Raw genomic sequence first — 21,836 nt, 5'->3', positions numbered from 1 at the left:
CTATATTACCTAATATCCTAGAATAAGCAATAATAGGTCTACGGCAAGGTCGAGCAGTCAAGGTCGAAGACAGTTAGGCAGGGCTCATAAGGCATGTTGGCCATGATGCGCGAAACAGTTAAATAGTCAGAAAAGCGGAAGCATTCCATAAAACAGTCTAGTGCTGGTTAGGTTTAGTGCAGTGCATAACACCAGTGAGCTGATTAGACTAGGCAGCACAGCCAGTATGGGACTAGTTCTACTCAGACGGTGAGGCGTGGTTTAGTACATAGATCCAGTGCTTATGATAAAAGATTTGTACCCCAACTTATTCAAAGGCATTGGAAAACTACGACACAGACAAGTGAAGCTGCACATCGACGAAATGGTGAGCCCCGTAGCCCAACACTATAGGGGCATACCAGTGAATATTCAGTGGAAAGTAGAGGATGAGCTCCACAAGCCCATAGAACAGGACATTATAGAGCCAGCCACGGGCCCACCACCTCGGTATCGCCCATTGTTCCGGTGCCCAAGAAGGGCTCTGATGCAATTCGACTGTGTGTGGACATGAGGCGACCCAATCAAGCCATCCGCAAGGAACAGCACATGGCCCCACGCATCACCGATATGATTAATCTACTGAGTGGAGCGAAGGTCTTTTCAAAACTGGACCTGAAGAAAGGGTACCACCAGTTGGTATTGAGCCCGGAGAACTGAAACATCACAACCTTTGTCACCCACCTAGGTCTTTTTTGGTACAAAAGACTAAGCTTTGGGGTATCTTCGGCAGCAGAAATATTTCAGGCAGAAGTGCACAAAGTAATCAAGCACATCCCAAACTGCATAAACTATTCTAACGACACCCTGGTGTTCCGGACGGATGTGGGGAAACACGATGAGACCCTCGCTAAGGTGCGCAGGGCCCTGGAAGCAGCAAATCTCACACTAAACCAAGAGAAGTGTGAATTTCAAAAAAGCATGTTCCGTTTTTTCGGCCATGTGTTCTCAGAAAATGGCATGGCCCCTGATCTGGACAAAATCGCTGCGCTCAATGAGACCCCACCTCCAACGAACGTCTTGAAACTCATGTCATTCGTGGGTCTCTCCAGTTACTGCACGAGGTACATAAAGGCCCCTCAGGTCATTAACCAAGCAAAATGCAGTATTCAACTGGTCGAAAGAGTGCCAACAGGCCTTTAAATTCATCTGAGAAAGAGTGGCACAAGCTGAAAATATGTCCTGCTATGATTCGGACTAGAAAATAGAGCTAACGGGGGACGCAAGTCCCGTGGGCCTAGGCGCCATTTTGCCACAAATCGACCAGAAAGACCCTTCACAAACACACATTGTTTCCTATGCAAGCAGAAGCCTCTCAGCCACCAAACAGGTATATTCTAAGGCGGAGAAAGAACCCTCGTGGTGGTGTGGGCTTGTGAACATTTTCATTTGTTCCTGTATGGTAAGCCGTTCCATGTGGTGATTGACCATCAGGCACTATTGTTTCTTTATGGCAAACCACAGGCCAAAATGCCTCCTTGCATCGCGAGATGGGGGCTCAGGCTGCAAGACTATGCATTTGAAATAGTGCATAGACCAGGGGAGGAGAACCCTGCTGACTTTTTATAGAGACATCCACGAATGTGCCATACCCCTGAACCGTACGTAGGTGGCGGACGTTATCTCCACTATGTGATCCAACAGGCCATAACTGAGGGCATTGAGCCGACCCACCTGGCTAATGAAGTGGAGGCTGATCAAGCATGCCAAATAATGTGCAAAGGGCTGAGATCAGGGCAATGGAGGAGGGCCAAAGAAAGGGGTCACCTGGCATCGGATGAAGTACGGCAAGAAGTGGAAAGACTGCTACAGGTTAAGGAAGAGCTAGCACTCTCGGAGGACAACCTCCTGTTGAAAGGGCATAAAGTTGTGATTCCGACATCTTTAAAGAGAAAGGTGATAGAGCTGGCGCACGAAGGACATTGCGGGGTGGTCTCCACTAAGCACATGCTGCACCAGAAAGTCTGGTTTCCACAGCTAGACACCATGGTAGAAGAGATCCTGCAACAATGCCCCACATGTTGTCTCCTTACGCCGAATTGACATCCAGAGCCAATGAAAATGTCAGAAGTGTCAGGAGGCGTATGGGAAGCAGTGGTGGCTAACTTCTTCGGCCCTATTGAGGGGTGGAGGTATGCATTGGCTGTCATGGATGAATACTCGAGATTTCCAGAAGCTCAAATTATATCGTCAACCACGGCTCACCACATTATCCCGATATTGGACTGCATCTTTACAGCCTATGGTGTTCCTGAAAATGTGAAGACATACAATGGGCCTCCATTCAATGGGCACAGTTTCACAAAGTTCAGAGAATACATGGGGTTCCACCATCACAAGGTTAAGCCTCTGTGACCGCAAGCAAATGGCATGATTGACCGGTTCATGTCGAATCTGAAGAGAGCACTCCAGGTGGCTTGATTAACCGGGCAACCTTATGAACAAGTGCTCCACCAGCTGTTGAGGGACTACCCCAGCATGCCCAATAGAAACACCGGGACAACCCCAGTGGAGGTCATGTTTGGCAGAGGCATCAGGACCAGACTACTGCAGGCCAGCCCTATCACAGACCAATCACCCCTGGACACCGAAATATGGGAACAAGATCAGGCTGCGAAGGATCACATGAAAGAGTATGCAGACGGTCGCCGGAGAGCTCGAAGTCCACAACTTGAGGTAGGAGATGTTGTCGCTGTGAAACAACTCCAGACTCACAAGCACACCACTGCCTTCCAAGAAGAGCCTCTCATCATAGAAAATAAAGGCTCCGTGATCACTGCCCAAGGGGACAAAAGATTCACCACTCGCAATTCTTCACACTTTAAGAAAGTCCCACTGTCGGGATCAATGCAGCTAAGTGGACAAGTGGCGATACCCCTGGACTATGCTTCTGATTATCCTTATCACGGGTACCAGGAGGACTCTGAAGCATCTGGTTGCGAAGACCAGGGCGAGATATTGGGGGCCAGCGGCTCAGTTCAGCACTTCAGTTCTCAACCCCAGCGAGCCCGCAATAAGCCTCGTCGTCCCATTGAAGAGATGGCTTAGTGAACAGTGTTCTTGTTGTTCAGCACCCCATTGGGTGGGCAGAGTATGGCAGAGCCGCCAGGTGGGAGCCCAGAGGAGCAGGGCGGAAGACAGTGGAGTGCGGCAGAGCTGCCAGGTGGGAGCCCAGAGGAGCAGGGCGGAAGACAACAGAGTGCGGCAGAGCCGTCAGATGGGAGCCCAGAGGAGCAAGGCAGAAGGCAGCAGATTGCGGCAGAGCCGCCAGATGGGAGCCCAGAGGAGCAGGGCAGAAGGCAGCAGAGTGTTAGAGCCGCAGCAGTCTGGAGAGGGAGCTGCAAGCATCAACAGTAACAGGAATGAAAAGGCCAAAAGAGGATTTCCAGGAAAGGTCAAAAACTGGTAACAGGAGCACCAGCACACACTCCCAGTGGAAGCAGTTGACTGACAACTGCTTCTGTTCAAAGTGAGCTTATAAAGGCCCTCCCAGCCAGCAGGCCAGACCTGATTGCAGACTCTGGCAGCTGTGTTCAATTAAGTCCAGCCCTGGCTTCAGTAGCCTGCAGCAATAGCAGCAGTGGTTTCTAATCAAGTGCTTTCCAGCTCTCTGCAGCCTAGCCTGCAGTAGCGTGGAACAGGTGAATGCAATCAGGCCCTCTGCAGCTCTTAGTAGCTTGCTGCAAACAAATGTATTTAGTATGCCTCCTCCAGCCATCTGGACAGCATACATGTCCCAGAATGCATCTGCTGGTTTAACCCAAAAGCTGGAATGGAACATGCAATTAGATTAGTCCAAAAATGCAGTGGTAAAACAAGGAAATAAAGGAAGAGGCGCATGTAGCGGTGCTGGGTGGCAGGCGAGCAGGATTGTGACACAAGGCTTCACCTTCCCCTAGGTCTCTCAGGCCCCACAGGGGACTCCTCAGGCTCTGTTGGTGATCATTGTGGGTATTGTAGACCCTTTGGCTGTTGGGAGACTTATCTCTCAGCCTGCAAACTCAGTCAGCCCTTCTCAGGAGGACCCTGATCGCCTCCAAGAAGACAAAGAAGATCCTGTCATCCATCAGACTCTTTCATGAGAGGCTTGCTTCAGTGAGTGTAAACCACCAAGGCAATGTAAACCAAACCAACCGGACGTGGGCCTGGAGCCCAATATGGTATGGCATCAGCCCCATACCAAGGCAAGCAAAGGAAAAAAGCTGGAGCTCAAATATAGGCTCTTGGAGCAGAAGACCCTCTGTCTAGTCTCTCACCACCTGCCCTGTTAGCAGTCATAGCTATGTCCTTGTCTAGACAAAGCACACTTCATTGCTGTCTTCCTGTGTTTTTCCCGGAAAGAGGAGGAAGTCCTTAATATCATCCGCAAGAAGGTTTATGTCAATTCCTCATTGCACCTCCAATAGGCAAACTATGATGCCTTTCTTGCTGTATGTAACACCAGAGTGTGGTGTGAAATCACAGAGTTAAAAGATGGGATTCCTGAGGATAAACAGGAGCAGTTTGTGTTGAGTGTTGCAGAGGCAGAGTTTGTGACTGATGATATGCTGGACGTGGCCGCATACCACAGTAACACGCCCTCTACAGGCATGTGTATCAGATTGGACATCACCCAACAGGTGTTGAACAGCACTAAGCTTTTTCAAGATGTGCAAGAGAATAGGTAACCTTTCTTTTGATGCCACCCAACTCTTACATGCCACGGTACACAAGCCATTGACTAAAGAAAAGGATGGCACACTACAGCCAGATCCTTAACTCCATAGCAAAACCAGTGGTGAAGTACTCTCCTTCCCTCTGATCAGACAGAGGTAGAGCCTTGCAGGGCTTTGAAAGATTCCAACAGCGCTCCCAAGACAAGAGTGAATGGCAGGGCCAGTGTGGGCTCGCCCATAAGAGGCCTAGAACAAAGGGGTTTTCCTTCTCCCCTGTGACAAGAGACCCCAAATCAAAACAATTAAAATCAAGTGCAGATGATCCACGTCACTTCCATGGGATGTCAGGTAATTCTGCAACAGCACCAATGGAGGCATATCTCCCAGGACCTGTCGACCCTATCAGTGGTTGCTGGAGGGTACAGGCTCCCTCACCTGTTCGCTCCTCCCACTTCACATACTCCCCACCAGTCTCTTTCCCTTGCCCTTGAGTCAGAGATTGGCAAGCTACTATATCTCAAGGCAATGGAGAGGGTCGGCAGGTTGAAGCAAAGCCTTGGATTCTGTTTTCAAATCTTCTCAATCAAGAAGGAGGACAAGGCCAGATGCAGGCTGCTCATCCAAGATGGCAATGCCAGCACACATTCTGGCATCCCTGCAGAAGGGGTCTGGCTCTGTGCAGTGGATTTGCAGGATGCATATGTGCATGTCTCTATTTGGTATCCTCTGTACATTGCTGAGGTTTTTCATGGACTGCCTTCACCTCCAGTACAGGGTTCTCCCTTTTGGCCTCAGCGCGGCCCCTGGAATCTTTTTGAAGCTGGTGGACTCCATCACGGCCACTATTTGTAGAAGGGGTCACCATATATACACCCTTAACTAGTGGACAGGCTGCTGATGGCTTCCTATCAATCCCAGGCATCAAAGGGAAGTTATTGTTTTGCTGGCATTCTCCCTGGGTTTGTCTGTGAACTGGAAGAAGTTGAGTCTTCAACCCACCCAGTGCCTCTCCTTCATCATGTATGTGTGGGAGTCAGGATAGAGTAGACCTTCCCTCCAGAGGACAGGATGAATTTGATTGCTCAGCTGTAAGACAAGACAGTTTTAGAATTGCTGTATTCCACATAGTCCTTTGTTCCAGAGAGTCTTAGAACTCATGTGCTCCTGTGTCCTGGTTGTCCCCTTTGCCACATGAAATGGATGCAGCTTCTGTTGGCCTGGTATTGGAAGAAGGATATCCACCTCCAGTCAGTCCTGGTGCGAGTATCCTCAGAAATGATAGAGGACCTCTATTGGTGGTGCCAAGAATCCAACCTCTCGTTGGTAACTCATTTTCATACCTTCTTCTCAGCCACGACAAATGGATCTATTTCAGGGTGAGGCTCCATGCTGGTAATCTGCAGATCTGCAACCTGTGGTCTGCGTAAAACAAAAAACTACACATAAACATGCTGGAGGTGAAGACCATGACTTAGCTCTACAAGCTTTTCGGCCGTTTCAACAGGACCTACGAGTGTTGATCCTTAAGGACAATGATAGCCATGCAGTACCTGAACAATTAAGAGGGGACACAATCGCCTACTTATTCAGACTAGCAATACAACTCAGGGACTGGGCCCTATAGCATTACATTTTAGAACAGTCCAGGTAGTCGTCTAGCGGCATCCCCAATTGTGCAGGTGGATGCACTGGGCAGGATTACCAATGCCCCCAGAAATGAGAACTCCACAGGGACATCCTATTGAAGATTTTGCAGATGAACAGCCCTTCCCTAATTGATCTGTTTGCAACAGCACATAAGTCTCATTTACCACTATACATGCCTCTGAAGGGAAGAGGCCCTCGGTCCCTGCAAGATGCTTTTTGTGCTCCCTTGGCAGGGACAGTGCTTTTCATTCCACTCCTCTGTTGGACACAGTTATCCATAAGATCAGGAGAGTGCAGATGTGCACCTAATAGCCCCTTGCTGGCCCAAGAGATATTGGTTCTCGGACCTACTGGAGTTGATGGCGCGCCCCTCTCAGATTCTTCCTCTTATCCCAAACTTTCTCATTCAAAAGTAAGATCACAAAGGTCTACCTCTCCCTTTGCTCTCTTATATTAACTCTCTGATTCCTGAGGACCAAGTCTATGGGAATCTGGGGCCTTCACATGAGAACATAGCCTTCCGGCAGGCACCTCACAAGGAATCCACAAGGAGGCAATGCAGCAATAAATATATTAGTTGGTCACTGGTCTCTGGGTAGGGGCACTAACCCTCTCCATATTGCTTCAAATGGTGTTCTGGCTGTTGTCTTGAACGAGGCCTCATCAGGGATACAATTAGAATCATGATATACCTATTTGTCTGCCATTGGTGCTTATCACATCTGTGGGGTTGAACTTTTCCCTTCAGAACCCGGCTGTCAAGATGCATTTCACTGATCTCATGGTGCCACAAGGCCGTCCACGCGCATTTGATCAGAGCTAAAGCAGCATCAGTAGCATTTCAGAAACATGTCCCTCTTAAGGATATTCGTTAAGCTGCCGCCTATTTGTCGCCACACGTGTTCTGTAAGCACTATTCAATAGATACTAGTTCCCATGCTGATGCAAGGTTTAGTCAGGAGTTTGGGGGTACCTCTTCGGCAGAGATCTGAAATTGTCAGTTGGTTTCTCTATGTCCATTTTACTTTTGTCCAATTGCTTTGGTAGGATCCCAAAGTTATGGAGTGAAGGGTGCAGGACTTAGGAGTAAGTTAAAGTTACTTATGATAATGACTACTGTACTCCTAGTCCATAGTCCCCTTTCCTCCATACAACCCTTCCTCCTTCCCCACTAATAAGTGTCCCTTGGTAGTTGATACTTGCTGCGAAAGAGACGTGCAATTGGAAACTGAGGAACGCGTGAGGGAACGGCCATGGCAAGGGTGTTCCCTTGCATGCCCCCTCAGCAAGCTTTTCATAACCTGCTGGGCAGAGTGCTCCATTCTCATCCCTCTATGGATAACATCACAAAGGTATAGAGGAAAGGGGATTATGGACTAAGGGTACATTAGTTACTACGGGGAGTACCTTTAACGTTAGTGCCCATTACAGTGGCTGCATGGTCGCCTGTGTCCGTTTGGATTAATCAGTAGTGAAGGCATTCACCTGCTTCTTTGTGGTAATCTGGGATCGCCTTTAGCAACATTGTTTCCCTTGTTTATGGATAATCTGTAGTTGCTATTAGTTTTGAGTAATGTGGCGAACCAGAAGAAGTTGGACTAGTTACTGAAATGTTTCAAGGTGTTTATTCAAATTAAAAATAAGACGCCTATCTATTCCTACAACTATGAGGCAAGTTCCCTGCCTAGTAAACTAAAACTAACGGTGCTCGTACAATGTCCCAAAAGAAACAGTCTTTAGTCCAAATCCTAATCAGCTAACTGGCCCTACCACTTAAGAAAGCTCAACAAAAAGAAGGAGGCCAGAGCAATAGCCTCAGTGTTTCGCTTCTGCCTGGACCAACACTTGGATCGCTTTTCCATGAAGCAGGTTCTATAAGTTAATCAATTCCCTGTAATACAATCCTCAGCCTTTCTACAGGTTCTGTATGCCATGGCTTTCAGTGTGTGTATATATATACACATATATTCCATACGTTTTCCTTTTCCTCAGGAGAAACAAGGCTTCCATCACACAACTCCACCCTTTCCCACTTGGTGCTATTATTTGTCCTTGGGGCTCATTATGGGCATGCCGGTATCCTAGCGGTAATACCGCCAGGATACCAGCAAATGGTTATACTATTACCGGCACTTGACTGGCGCTAATACTGGCAGATTACAAGTGCTGGTATTCACAGTGAGTTCCCATTTCCATGGAGTTCCATATGACAATATTAAACCTCACCAGATACCATCCTTCAGCACAGTGTGAGACAGACATGGTATCAACAGTTAGACACAGCCACAAGAGATCCAGTTGGAAAACCTTTATTTAAAACTTTAGGATGGGAGTAACGCCTAACTTGCCCTAACTCTAAGAGGGGACTTTCCTCAATTGATGTATCTAAGGCCTGTCTGTGTATAAAAGTCCAAAGTAAAATGCTGTCTGTGTCACAACTTAAACTTGCACTTACTTCTAATACTAACAATGTGCTGGAATGTTCAAACTGAGTAAGTGTTCCAAAATCATATGACATTGTCTTTCAGGAGCTTCTCACACAGATCTCTTCCCCAAGTTCCAAACACTCAGGGAGTAAAGTTCCACAAGGTTTCAGGATTCACTTCAAGTAAATGTCACAGTATTTTAACAGCTCACAGTTCTTGTCAGGTTAGGTATCCAATCTGCCTGCGGCCCTTCTCTAATAGCTACTTTCAGGAGCTTCCTACCCAGCTCCCTTCTGCTAAATTGGCGACACTCCCGGATTAAAGCTCCACAGGTCTCTCAGGTTGTACTTCCCAAACAACTAGCAAATTTACTTATTAATTCATATTTCGTGTTATACTTTATTTTAAGCCACAGTACCTTATTAGCTCCTGGTTCTTGGTTACACCTGGCACCGGTCTTGTTATGCTCTGCTTCGCAATCTTCCGGTTTGGTTTCCTCAGATGCCTAAACAACAAATGTCCAGCTAGTTTTTAGGCTTCTATTGCCTGAACTCAGAAAGCAGCACTGTATCTTACTCAGGGTACCTTCCCCAGGTCTCAGCTCTTAAGTGTATCTGTTGTAGTTATTCACAAACACTTCTGGGATTCCCTTCCCCACCTCTGTGTTCCACTTTCAGGCTCCACCTGGTCTGGACGGAGTTGTTGGACCACACAGTCCACCCATTACAGGTCACGCAACCCAGGTCCTGGGGTTCTAGCTCTGCCCCATGCTTGTCAGTTCACTTAGTTCACTAGGCTTTGCTGGGCTTTATTTGCTCTGGCCCTTTAAAAGTGTTCCTTTCTCATGTACAGCCTTCTGCGGGCACTCACTCTGTTTCACGATTGCCAGCCGCACTTTGCTCTCTCTTCATACCTCACACAGCTCCCCTCGGGATGTCAATTTCCTTCTTTTAGTCCACTGAGACTTTCGACAACATAATCTTCCTTACGCAACCACTCAGTAACTCTGTATCACACAAGGTTCGATTTCTTTGTCTTGCCACATACAGTACTTCCACTCTGAAGGCCTTGACAATGGGTTTTCCCTTTCGGCGCCTTCATTCAGATACTCTGTGTTTCTTCTTTCCCAGCCCGCATTATACGATTGTCTCACAATCTTGGAGGACTGCACTAATGGATTTCCTTTCATTCCGCTTAGACTCGCTACATAGTATTTAGCCGGACGTATCACACTGCAAGTCTACCTGTACTTCAGACTCACCAGCAGTGATTTTCCTCACGCTTCCAGGCTATCTGCTTCAAGAACACTGCAGCTGAGGTCAGGATCTCACCACCTGCCCCTCAGACACTCCTGGCCACGGCAGGAGAATGAGCACGACCGGCTTACATATGGGAAGGTCGGCCCTGTCCACAGTCTTCCCCTTTTTAACCACACTGACAAACTGGAGACACGGATCCCTCGCCTCTTCACCCCAGAGCCTTTGCTCTGCCACAGGGTAGTGTGCCTGCTCCTCAGTCTCTTCCAGCTGGATTTCTCTATGCCTCCTTGCTGCTCGCCTCCAGAATGCCAGTTCCTTACAACTCAGGGATCCCCGGCTGGACTCAGCCTCGCAGCCTCCTTGTTTCTGTGTCCCCAACTGCTGCCTCCCTTGCTCTTTGAGCAACCTCCCTTTATACACCTGCAGCAGATTAACAGGATGCAGGTGTGTGGTGAGTGTGGAGCTTGCCTGATCTTTCAATTACTAGGACATGCCTGTCCTTCAGCCCTGAGTGAGTTGGATCTTAAAGGGGCAGTGTACCTTTTCTTACTTTTCTTAATCATATGTAGCACAATTGTAATAGGGCTTGGTTGACAGTAGTCTTGGAAGGTCGAAGGGTGGTAAATATTAGAAAAAGCTGTCCTTTGTTATTTTAGAGTGGTATGGTTTATAATAAGGGTTTCTCTTGAAGTTCCCCTCCCTTTCCATGGCCTGTGTGTTGGATATTCCCCCATGATATAGTTTAGTAAACCTCTTGGGACTACATGGGGGACAATATCCCATAAAGAGGGAGGGTAGAATTTCCCTAGGGGTTTTGGAATGCTGCATCTCGCCTAACGGCATCCTCTCCCCACTCCCCAAGGATCCCCTACTCAGGTGATCCTCCCTCACTTGTTCACACCCAGGGTTGGGATCCAAAAGCAATGTCCCTTCACTGGCCACCTGAGCAAAGTATCTGAGGGGAGTAAATGTGAAGACGCACTCAGGTTTCTCACAACAGACCATTCAGTAACAGGACATTTGCCACCATTCCTTATAGTGCCGGTAATAACATTTACTGGCACTTTTTCCAAACCGGCCAACTACAACTTTGCCAGTAGGGGTGACGGATTTAACTCCTGCTAAGAGCTGGAGGTAAATCTGACCCCTACTGATAAAATAAATGCCTGTATTAACGGCACTGTAATACCGTTGCGTTGCTGCTAATTGCAGCAAAATTTCCCATGGAGTACTATGGGACTCAGCTGCATTCTATAGGTGGAAGCTATCTACACTTTTATTGTGTACCGGCCAACTCTTAATGAGGGCCCTTATCTTGTTTTGAAACCATTGAACCCTCCAGGTTCTCTATTCTCCCAGTTTTGCTCACTAGGTTTCTAGTTTTCAGGACTCTCCAAAGTCCTGGGTACTCTATCAGGCTTGCTACTGTAACCCTTGTGGCTTCTCCATGCTTGAGCATCAATGTTTTCAGTTCCCAGGCCTCCCTAAATCCCTCTGGCCCTCTAATAGGCTTGCGTGGTCTCTGTCCTGGTTTATTTGGTTTGTTTAACCCTTGTGGCCTTCTGAGCCTCGAATCAAACTATTCGCCCTTCTCCACGGTGTTACCTTATTGAGAGCATTCGCTTCCCTTCTGCTGCTTCTCTCAGCAGCTAATGCACCTCTCATATTGAGCTCAGGGATTTGATCTCTCCACTGCACTCTGGTTTTGGCGTCAGTTGACGGGCCGCAGGTACACCATGGCTTCCGTCGCGCCATCAGGCAGTACGGTTGCTTTACCGTCCCAGTCTTCTTCTTGACCCAGGCTTTGTTGCCAGTCAGGACACCAGGCCTCCAACGTCTTGCGAGCATTCCGTTCACTCTCCATGCTACCGCTGACACTGTGGTCTAGAATCGCTCTGCCCCTGCAGGACATCTTTCCGTCAGAGCCTTGCCTCTGCATAGGATTCTCTCCTCCACATTCAAAGTTCTTGTGGTTTTATGTATGTCATGACAAAAAAAGTGGTCTGTCGTTCTACTTTGACTGTGGCATTCAGGCGAGATCCAGCATTACCTGAAGCCAAAGATATTGAGGAAATGTCAGTACTCTGTGAATCCAAATCAGGATTAACCCTAATCTTTCCGATTCCCATGTAGGTGGATAATGTACAGTGGCCCAGGAGTTTCTTATTGGAATGGGAGTCCTTTGCTCCAAGAGGGGAGTCACTTCCAGTGATGTCTCAGTGATGTCTCACTTGCCCAGGCCCTTAAAGAGGATCTTCCTGAGTAGGCTCACCTCCCTCGCCTCAAAGGGAGTGGCTCCCCTATGGGGGAGAAGGGATGAATGTTCCAGATTCGGCACATCTGAATAGGCTTCCCAGTTTAGATTTCTGCTTTAAATCTCGCCACTGTTTTGTATTTCGCCACATTTGAATTTTGCCTGTATAGGGCTCCTAATCTAGATTGCTACCTAAAACTTGCCACTGTTTTGTATTTTCCACCCTTGTATTTTGCCTGTGTAGCTCTCCTAACTCAAATTGCTACTTAAATATTGCCACTATTTATGCATTTAATCTCTACCTCCTGTAGACGGGACGCTTTTTTCGCACAGTAAATTTCAATTGTACACTAGCGTGGTCTGAAATATTCCTTTCTTGGATATCCACATCTTTTACTCCATCTAGCAACGTATACATAAAAAAAGAATCCAACCGTGTGTAGGAATCATGCACAGGTGAGTCAAAAGTAAACTCTCTGGCGTCTGGGAATTTAACCCTCCAAACATCTACTATATCATAGTTATCAATCATATTCCTCTAACGATCTGTTACCTTTTGTCTCGAATATCTACAAGAAGCCGATCGATCAAGTCTCACTTAGCACGCAATTAAAGTCCTCCCTATAATCAGGTGGTTACCATCCATGTTCCGCAGACTTGTTGTCAGATCCCTGAAAAAAATAGCACCATGTGCACAGGGTCCATCAATCGAACCAACCGTGGGTTTTGTATTATCCAGAATAATATTTGCCAATATAAACCTACCTTATAGATCTTTATCATTTTTGTCAACCACTACATGTATTCCTTTTTGGATTAAAATGCACACACTGCTTGATTAAGTTGCATTGCAGCTCAACAGTACTAAAGTGTACCACGAATGTAGTGATATTTTCTCGTCACATTCTAATGTGTGTGTCTCTTGCAAGAAAGCAATATCTACTCTCTTTCTCCATAGTTTGTGATAGATTTTGCTTTTCTTTGAGGTACAATTAATTACCCTCACATTTCAAGTTAGAAAGTTGAAGTTACTCAAATTAAATGTGAAATGAAAAATGGAAGATATTCAAAAATAAATAACTAATAAAAATAAGTCTAAAGTCAAATAAAACAACAGAAAAGTAATTGCACATTTATCTTGCCAATTCAACAACCTAACTTTGCATAAGTGGTGATCTGCCTCATTGTGTCTAAAGTAACCACTATCATATTTCGTACACAATTATGCACAACAGACAGTAGTCTAATAGATAACATTACTAAAATAAAACAAACTAAAAAAGAAACACACAAAACATGCAATCAATTCCAACACATACAATCCTGTTATTAGCAGAATTCCAAAAGATCCCATTATTTACAAACCTATAAACGGTTTATAGTCAAAAAACTGAATAAAAAAATCTCGAAAAAAAAAATATCGAATTGAAAATCTCGAAAAAAAAAATATCGAATTTTTTTTTAATACGTTTTTATTTCGAAATGGGGGGGTTCCCCCCCCAACCCCCCTATTTTCATTTTTTTTTTATTTTACCCTTTTTTTATACTTACCTGAACCCACAAATACATATAAATAAAGAAATAAAGAAATAAATAAATAATTCGAGAATTTTTTTTTTCGAGATTTTTGTAATTCGATATTTTTTTTCGGTTTTTTGACCGACCACCCCTATAAACATAGTACAGAATCATACAACTCCAGGGGTCTCATCACGACTTCGGCGGTAACCCTTAAATCCGGCGGTAGCGCTATTACCGCTGGATTTAAGGGTCCGCCGAATCAGGGCTTCAGCGGATTTCGCCCAGGCTCTGAGCTGGGGGAAATCCGCCGAAAATTCGCGCTATTACCGCCGGCGGGAAATCCGCCGGCAGTATTAGCGCGAAGATTCCCCATTGAGCCCAATGGGGAATGGGGCATTCCCAAATGGGCTCAGTGGGGAATGGGGACTTACATTACCGCCGAACTCGTGAACCGGCACTATTAGTGCCGGGCAGTTCGGTGGTAGGGCTAATACCGCCCGCGCTAATAGCGTTAGCGTTACCGCCCAAGTCGTGATGAGGCCCCAGGTCCGAATAATAGTAATCATAATACACACCACACCACATTTAGTAAAGTTTGAATCAGCATTTTCATTTACAATATAAACAATTTGATCTAAACTGTACACTTCAATGCGCCTCACCCCATAATAAATTCATGCTAAACCCTAGTTTTATAAACTTTGTAAGTAAAAGGCCAAGAGCCAAGGTAGTAAAAACCACCTAAGATTCAGTGAATACTTATATTGTCACCCTTATCTTAACTCATTCGGAAATTCCAGCATAATGCAACAAGGAGGTCAGTCAAGCTATGTCCCGTGAAACAAATTAAGCAAATATATGTATAACCAACTATTAACGTTCCCAATTGTCCTATTTTTAACCAATAAAGGAAAAGACCCATACAGGATAGGCATGTAATTGAAACAAGTAGAAAAGAAAAATTATATAAACCCCCCAACAAGTTAAGATATTTTCTGAGCTGCAGTATTTCAGGATCAGATAGATATTGTTAATGTAGAGCAAAACCTATTTCTATATTATGCTCAGCCATGGGAATCATCACATGTACATCATTAACTCGCCCCTTTAAATCATAAATTGTTAACAAAGTTAATCTCATTGCTCATCTCTGCCATTTGACTTAATGTAGGAGGCTAGTACATATACAGACAAAGAAGTCGCAGCATTTAGAGTGCATTTTCAAACACATGTCACAAAAAACGAATGCGTAATTTCAGCGCAAATTCGTGAATTACTTTACTTCATATCATGCCATGGTGTTCAAAGTAGAGCAGCTACACAATGCAGCTTCTATCAGTCGTTTATGTTAAGGTAGCCTCGAGTTAACTCAAGTGGGCGCATACAAACATCCCTTTGTTTCCTCCTGCTGGAGCCGTGGAGTCATGAAACATTGAGCGTCTCAGGCAGCTTCACATTTTCACTTATTAAGAATAACACACAGCAGTGATGTCTGCGCCACAGCCCATGTTCTGTGGTCCATTTCTCTAATCCCTTATTGGAAGAAAGGAGGTCGAATCTTTCTATAAAATGAATTTCATACATCGTAGTAAAGGCGCACTTGAAAAAGAAAATAAACGATCAACTTATAACGGTAACATTTTAACATCCAAAATCTCAATAAAAAATCAGCTTTTCTGTATATTCAATTCCATTATCCTCTGCCATTATGTTATTTTGGAAATTTTAACGGTTTTGCCGTATTTCTGCTGCTTTTCCCCTTCTCATAACGTTTTTCTTTGGAGAAGGAGCAGTTTGTTCCGTGGGTTCAAGGTCATGTTCATGAAGATCTGCCAAAAATGCCTCAGCCCTAGTATGATATGTAAAGGAGTATATTTGTCCATCAAGCACCACTCGAAGAGTTGCAGGGAAAATCACGTAATATTTCAATTTTTCTTGTCTTGCCTTCTCGTTGGCCACAGAAAACAGCCTCCTCTTCTGTTAAAAATTCTGTTTCCTCCACATGACAGGTCACTCAGTTGTCGTGTCCTTCTCAGCACCATCTCCTTTATTGGAAACTTTACATATGTTACAATGAAATGGCAAGGCCACTACCCCCAATGACGGTTTGGGACCCAAGGATCTGTGCACTCTTTCAGTGTCCACAAAATGTCCACGATCCAGATCCAATATTTTGAGGAGTTTCTTCTGAATAAATTCAGTTGGATTTCCATGTTGAGCATTTTTCTGGAAACCCAGCCACCCATATATTGTTCCTCCTTGAATGATTTTCTTGTTCAAACAGTTTTTGAGTAAGCCTCTCATTATGTAGTTGTACTTCCTTAATAACATTAGCTATAGCAGATGCCTTGTTATCCATCTCAGTAGTTTTTGTATCAAGACCATCTATCCTAGTTGACTTCTCCTGCCATTTTTCTTATCAGCTGTACAGCTTGGACTTGATGTCATCTATGTCAGTTGTCATTTTAGACAGCTTTTTCAAAATGTTGACATCTCTTTCTTCCTTGTTGAATTGTTCCATGTCCTCATCTCCTTTGGTTCTTTTGGAAGGTTAAGAGGGTTCAGGTATTAAATAATCAGCTATAATTACAGGTGAGACAGGAGCTCACCCCTCAAGCTGCCATCCTTGAAGCTCTATATTAGAACCCATATGCAAATTCATCGATTTCTTTCTGAAACCCCTGTGCCAAAATACTCCATCATACCTCAAGGACACCATGAGTATCACTGCCATTTTTGAAAACCAGCGCTTTGACCCAACCAACGATGAGCTTGTCACGATGGACATCAAATGTCTGTACACAAGCATCCCCCAGGACAAAGCAGTGGAATGCATAAGACACCGCCTCACCTTACATATGTCCCAAAGAAGAGTTCCGGCGAACTTCATAGTTGAACTTTTAGAGTTCGCCCTCACCAACAACTACTCCTCTTTATACGATATGTTCTATTTGCAAACATGCGGAACTGCAATGGGCGCGGCCTTCACCCCCTGCCTGGCGGTAATTTACATGGCCGAATACGAGAAAAGTTATGTATTCAACAACAACAACCCTTTCCACAAAAACATCCGACTAGGGTATAGGTACATCGATGATGTCATCTTTATCTGGCACGGCAACAGACAAGAACTGCCCACCTTCCAGAACTGGATTAACAATCAATCCCAAGAAATCCAGTTCACCATGAGCAATAGTAATGTCAACATCAGTTTCCTGGACCTCAACATCACGGTATCAGATGACAAACTCACATGCTCCATCTATAAAAAAAGACAACGATAGGAACACGACATTGCACTATAGAAGCCACCACCCGAAGAGTCTATGGGACAACCTACCATACGGGCAGTTCCTAAGGATCCGAAGGAACTGCACCGGAACCAATAACCTCAAGATCCATGCCACCGAGCTACAGCACAAACTTGAAAACAGGGGGTACCCCAAAAAACTGTTGAACACGAAAAAAAGAGCTCTCTATACCCCTAGAGAAGCGCTGCTCATTCCCAAACCACGCAACCAGTCTACTGAAAGCACCATGGCATGTATCTCCACCTTCAATACCAACACATCCCAACTGAAGGGGATTATTAAAACATTCTGGCCAATAGTACAGCTTAGCTTACCAGAAGAGCCTCTCCCCAGGATGGCTCTCAAGAGATCTAAAAACCTTAAAGACCTCCTCATCCATGCCAGATACAAACGGAAAGATGGCAGGTCCACACTATGGAACATGCGGGAAATCCGGGGTCACCATCCCTGCGGCAATTGTGCAGTCTGCAATCAAACTCTGAAAATAAAATCCTTTTCCATAGAAGACAAAGAGTGGGAACTACGCCAATTTCCCAATTTCAAAACACCCAACGTCATTTACCTGATTGAATGTCCTTGCAAACTCCGATATGTAGGACAAACCTCTCGACCGGTCCACAAAAGGATTGGAGAACACAAGTCCAGGATCAGGTGCAGAACACACACAGCACCCTTAGTCTCCCACTTTCTAGAATATCAGCACAGATTTCACTCTTTCAAGTGGTGGGTGATTGACAAAGTCCAGAAATCTTCCAACAGCACCAATGCGCACAATTTCAAAGAGGTTTGGTGGATTTTCAAATTGCAAACCGCTACCAAAGGGCTCAATGAGCTAGCACCTTTCGAATACCAATAACTACCCATCAGCCTCCCCCTTTCTTCCAGGAAGTTTGTTTTCAGAGATCAGTAAATCCTCCTTCCACCTCCATTTGGACACAGCCGGTCCTCTCCACCGGTCTCAAATCCCTTAGGACTCAACTAGGCCAGCCATCCTGCAGGTACCTGCCCATATGGCACCTACGGGGCCTCACCAATGTGGAACAGCAACTTGGCGACCTTCCACTGAATGGCACTCTGTTTCATCCATTCCTTTTTGACATACCCTGCAGCCGGTGATGGGAACCCGTGGTTCACAGCACCCTGCACCCACACGGCTGTCCTCTGCATACAATCCTCCTAGTCAAATTAAGGCTGCATGCCAGCCGAAACTCGCACATTCCAAGTGCACTTGCTTATCTTTGTGCTTTTTTCCTCCGTGCACCCCCCAGCACGCGCCCGCCCCGATGTCTCTCCTTGCCTGACACTTTCATTTTGCGAGGCCCCAGTTCCGTTTGCCTACGTGACCGATGCTAGGTCACAGCCACCATGACAACAGATCTCGGGACGCCAGTGCGCATGCGCATGTGCATCCTAGAGACACTACATCTCTGCACATGTGCATTGGCAGGTCAGCACACAGCTCCAGTCCACACCAGGAGACGGACGCGCAGCTGACTTTCTGCATAGCCTGCACAGCTCACCCGCTCCTTCCTAGGCTCCAGACCCACCGGCTGGCGTACATAGCATCTGATCTACAAGGATCCTTCCCACCAACGGACCAGCAGTTCAATGCTGTTCCACCCAGCCATTAAGGTACCCACACGGAACGTTTTTTCAAACGTTTTTTCAAACCTTACCTACCAGCTTCTTTGCTCTGTGCCACAGCTCACTGGGAAATCTGTCCCGCTGTGCATCTCTTTGTTCTCACAGGCTACCACAGCCAGCCTGACCCATCCCAATCAGCATCGCACCTTCCAGTGAGCTGAAGTTACAACTATTCTGAACTTGTACCTATGACCAGCACTACCCAAGGTTAGTCTACTGGGTCTTAGGACCTTCCCAAAATATCCTTTCACGCGGTCTGCTCCCACCTCTAAAGGGAGCCCTGTTTTTAACCTCCTTGCAATACCACTCTAAGTAGTATCCACTCTTTGGACCTATTCTCAAAATATTTTTTTATTTTATTATTTTTTTTATTTTAATTGTAACAATTAGTTTATATATAAACTTCAATTACAATAAAAAGCAGTTCCAACTTTCACGCAAACACACAAGAAAACAGTCGCAAAAACGAGAACGCTCTTGACATTAACATGAATGTACATATAGAAACCCAATTCCTGATTAAGGCAGTTCCTCTCTCAGATTGGTTTCCAAAAAATCACATACTGCACATGTGAGAGGTACGTTGTTTCCAGGCAGAATCCAATACCACCATTTGTCCATGTCTTCATCTACCGGAGCAAAGGGTTCGAGGTGGCGATTTCGTGACTGTGTTAAATTTTGACATTCTGTGATCAGATGTTTCACTGATTCAACTGATTGTTCACAGAACCTACAGAGATTATTATCAATGTTAGGGGCTCTTCACTTCCATTGAATTTCCTTAGTTGTGTAAGCATTTAAACGCAGTCTCATGAATTAGTTGCAATGTTTTCTTGAGGGAAATTTTTGAAGGTATCTTGGCAGACGATCTAAACAATTAGATTGAGGCCCCAAATCAATCAACAAGGACAGAAGATTTCTTTGTTCTAAGTTTAGTATCCAGTTGCATTTTCTTAGTTTCTGTTTGGCAATTTGGGGCATTGCTATAAGTGTTTCCCACTTTACATCTGCAAATTTTAGGATCATTTTTAGTCTGATTAATCAATTTTGCAGGATGCTGCGATATTGCTTTTGGCTCGCTGTTGAGAAAAATTGGTATGCCGGGGCCAAAACCGATAGCGACATCTTCCATAGCATAGCAAACGATTTCCAAACAACTGTGTTGTACATAGATTCGATTCCCAGTTCATATCTTATGGAAATCATTGAAACGTCTTTTGGAAGCTTGACGATACGTCTCCAAAACAAACCTTCAAGAGTTGACCACAGATGATGGTCTAGATTCCAGCCAGCCTCGGCTCTGAAAGTTATAGACGGGATCACTTTTTGAATATAAAAAGTTAATACAGGTTTTAGAGTGAACTTTCCGTATTCGGCATGAAGCTTAGCCCCTTGCAGTGAAAAGGTCAACATACGTTGTTTAAGATCGGACATCCATTCGTGCTCTCTAATTGAGGTATTGAATAGGATGCCTAGATATCGAACAGTTGGTACGTGTTGTATCTGTACTTCCGCAAGTTTCTATCTGAAGTTTTTGGCTAATCTTTTTGAGGTGTTTCCAATTGACATTATCTTTGTCTTCTCCATGTTGATTTGCAGAGAGTTATCACTTAAATACTTTTCTAAAGCCAATAGAAGTCTCTGAAGGCCAATTGGTGTTGAGTCCATTATGACAATATCGTCTGCATGTATTGTCCAACTGATACTATGACTGTTGATCTTTGGAGGAAAACATTGCGTCTGAGAAAAAGCTTCAGAAACATCTGATATAAATAATTTGAAAAGAAGGGCAGCCCTGTTTAACTCCCTTGTTGGTAATTATTTTCTCAGTGAGCTCACCAGCTTCATTAATTCGCACTCTGATCGAAGTATCTATATGAAGGGCCATTATTGGCTGCAATAATTCAGGCTGACACGACCAGCTCTTCAATTTTTCCCACAATTTTAATTGATCAAGTGAATCGAACGCTTGTTTCATGTCAATGAAAGCGATAAACAGATTCTTGCCTTGTTGCAGGGCTTCAAGTTTCAATAGATTCAATATAGTCAGGTTCACTTCCGTTCCAACACCCTTAGTGAAGCCTGTCTGACGTATATCGAAATGGCCTGAGATAATAGCCCACTTTGACAGCTTCTGCTGTCAAAAGGACGCAAAAATCTTGGCCACAATGTCCAATAGGGCAATTGGACGGTAGTTCGCCGGGTCATCTCGGCTACCTTTTTTAAAAATAGGAACTATGATGCCAGAGTTCCAAGAGTCGGGAATCGACTTTGTGATAGCTATCACTCGAAACAGATGATAAATGAAGGTTGTCCAATGCTCATTATTTGCTTTGAGTAAGACGTTGGTTAGGCCGTCAGGTCCAGCTGCTTGAGAGTTTTTTAGATGTTTAATTGCTGTTGATATGTCCTCTCTCGATTCAATTACATTCCAGGAATGGACGGCTATGGGCATTTCCTCACTCTTCTGGTTTACAATAATTCCAAAGACCTTAGCAAAGTGTTGTACCCAACTGGCCTTAGAAATACCATGATGGGTCTTTGCATTCTGGAATATGGCTTTGTTGTTTATAATATTCCATAATTCCTTTGTCTGATGTTGTTGAGTGGTTCCACATCTTCTGAGGACATCATGTCGTTTAATCTCTTCTTTTGATGATTGTTTATTTTTAGTCGGTTTCCTTGTTGTTTTACCTCAACTGGCTGAGTGAATAGATCTTCCTTCGTTGACGAAGATGCCTTCAAAGTTAGTTCGAGAAGATTGTGATCGCTAAGTGTTGATTTCAGAATCTTCAGCTGTATGATCTCATTTGACATAGTATTAGATGCCCAAAAGTAGTCGATTCTTTCACTGCCATCACATTGCCATGTATAGTTCAGAGGACAATCCCTTTTTGTTTGACCGTTTAACATATGACAGTTCCTGGCATTCATTGCTGACTGAAATTGATAGCATCTACAGGTGGTGAGTGCTTGATACATATGTCTTATCATGGTCCTGTGGTCATCGAACCACGAGAAATTTAGATCGCCACACACTATCACTTGTAGCTCAGACAGCAGTTCCATACTGTCATCGA

This window comes from Ambystoma mexicanum, chromosome 7p (genome assembly GCF_040938575.1).
Source record: "Ambystoma mexicanum isolate Mex_15411 chromosome 7p, UKY_AmexF1_1, whole genome shotgun sequence".
NCBI lineage: Eukaryota > Metazoa > Chordata > Amphibia > Caudata > Ambystomatidae > Ambystoma > Ambystoma mexicanum.
Note: the sequence above shows the minus strand (reverse complement) of the source record.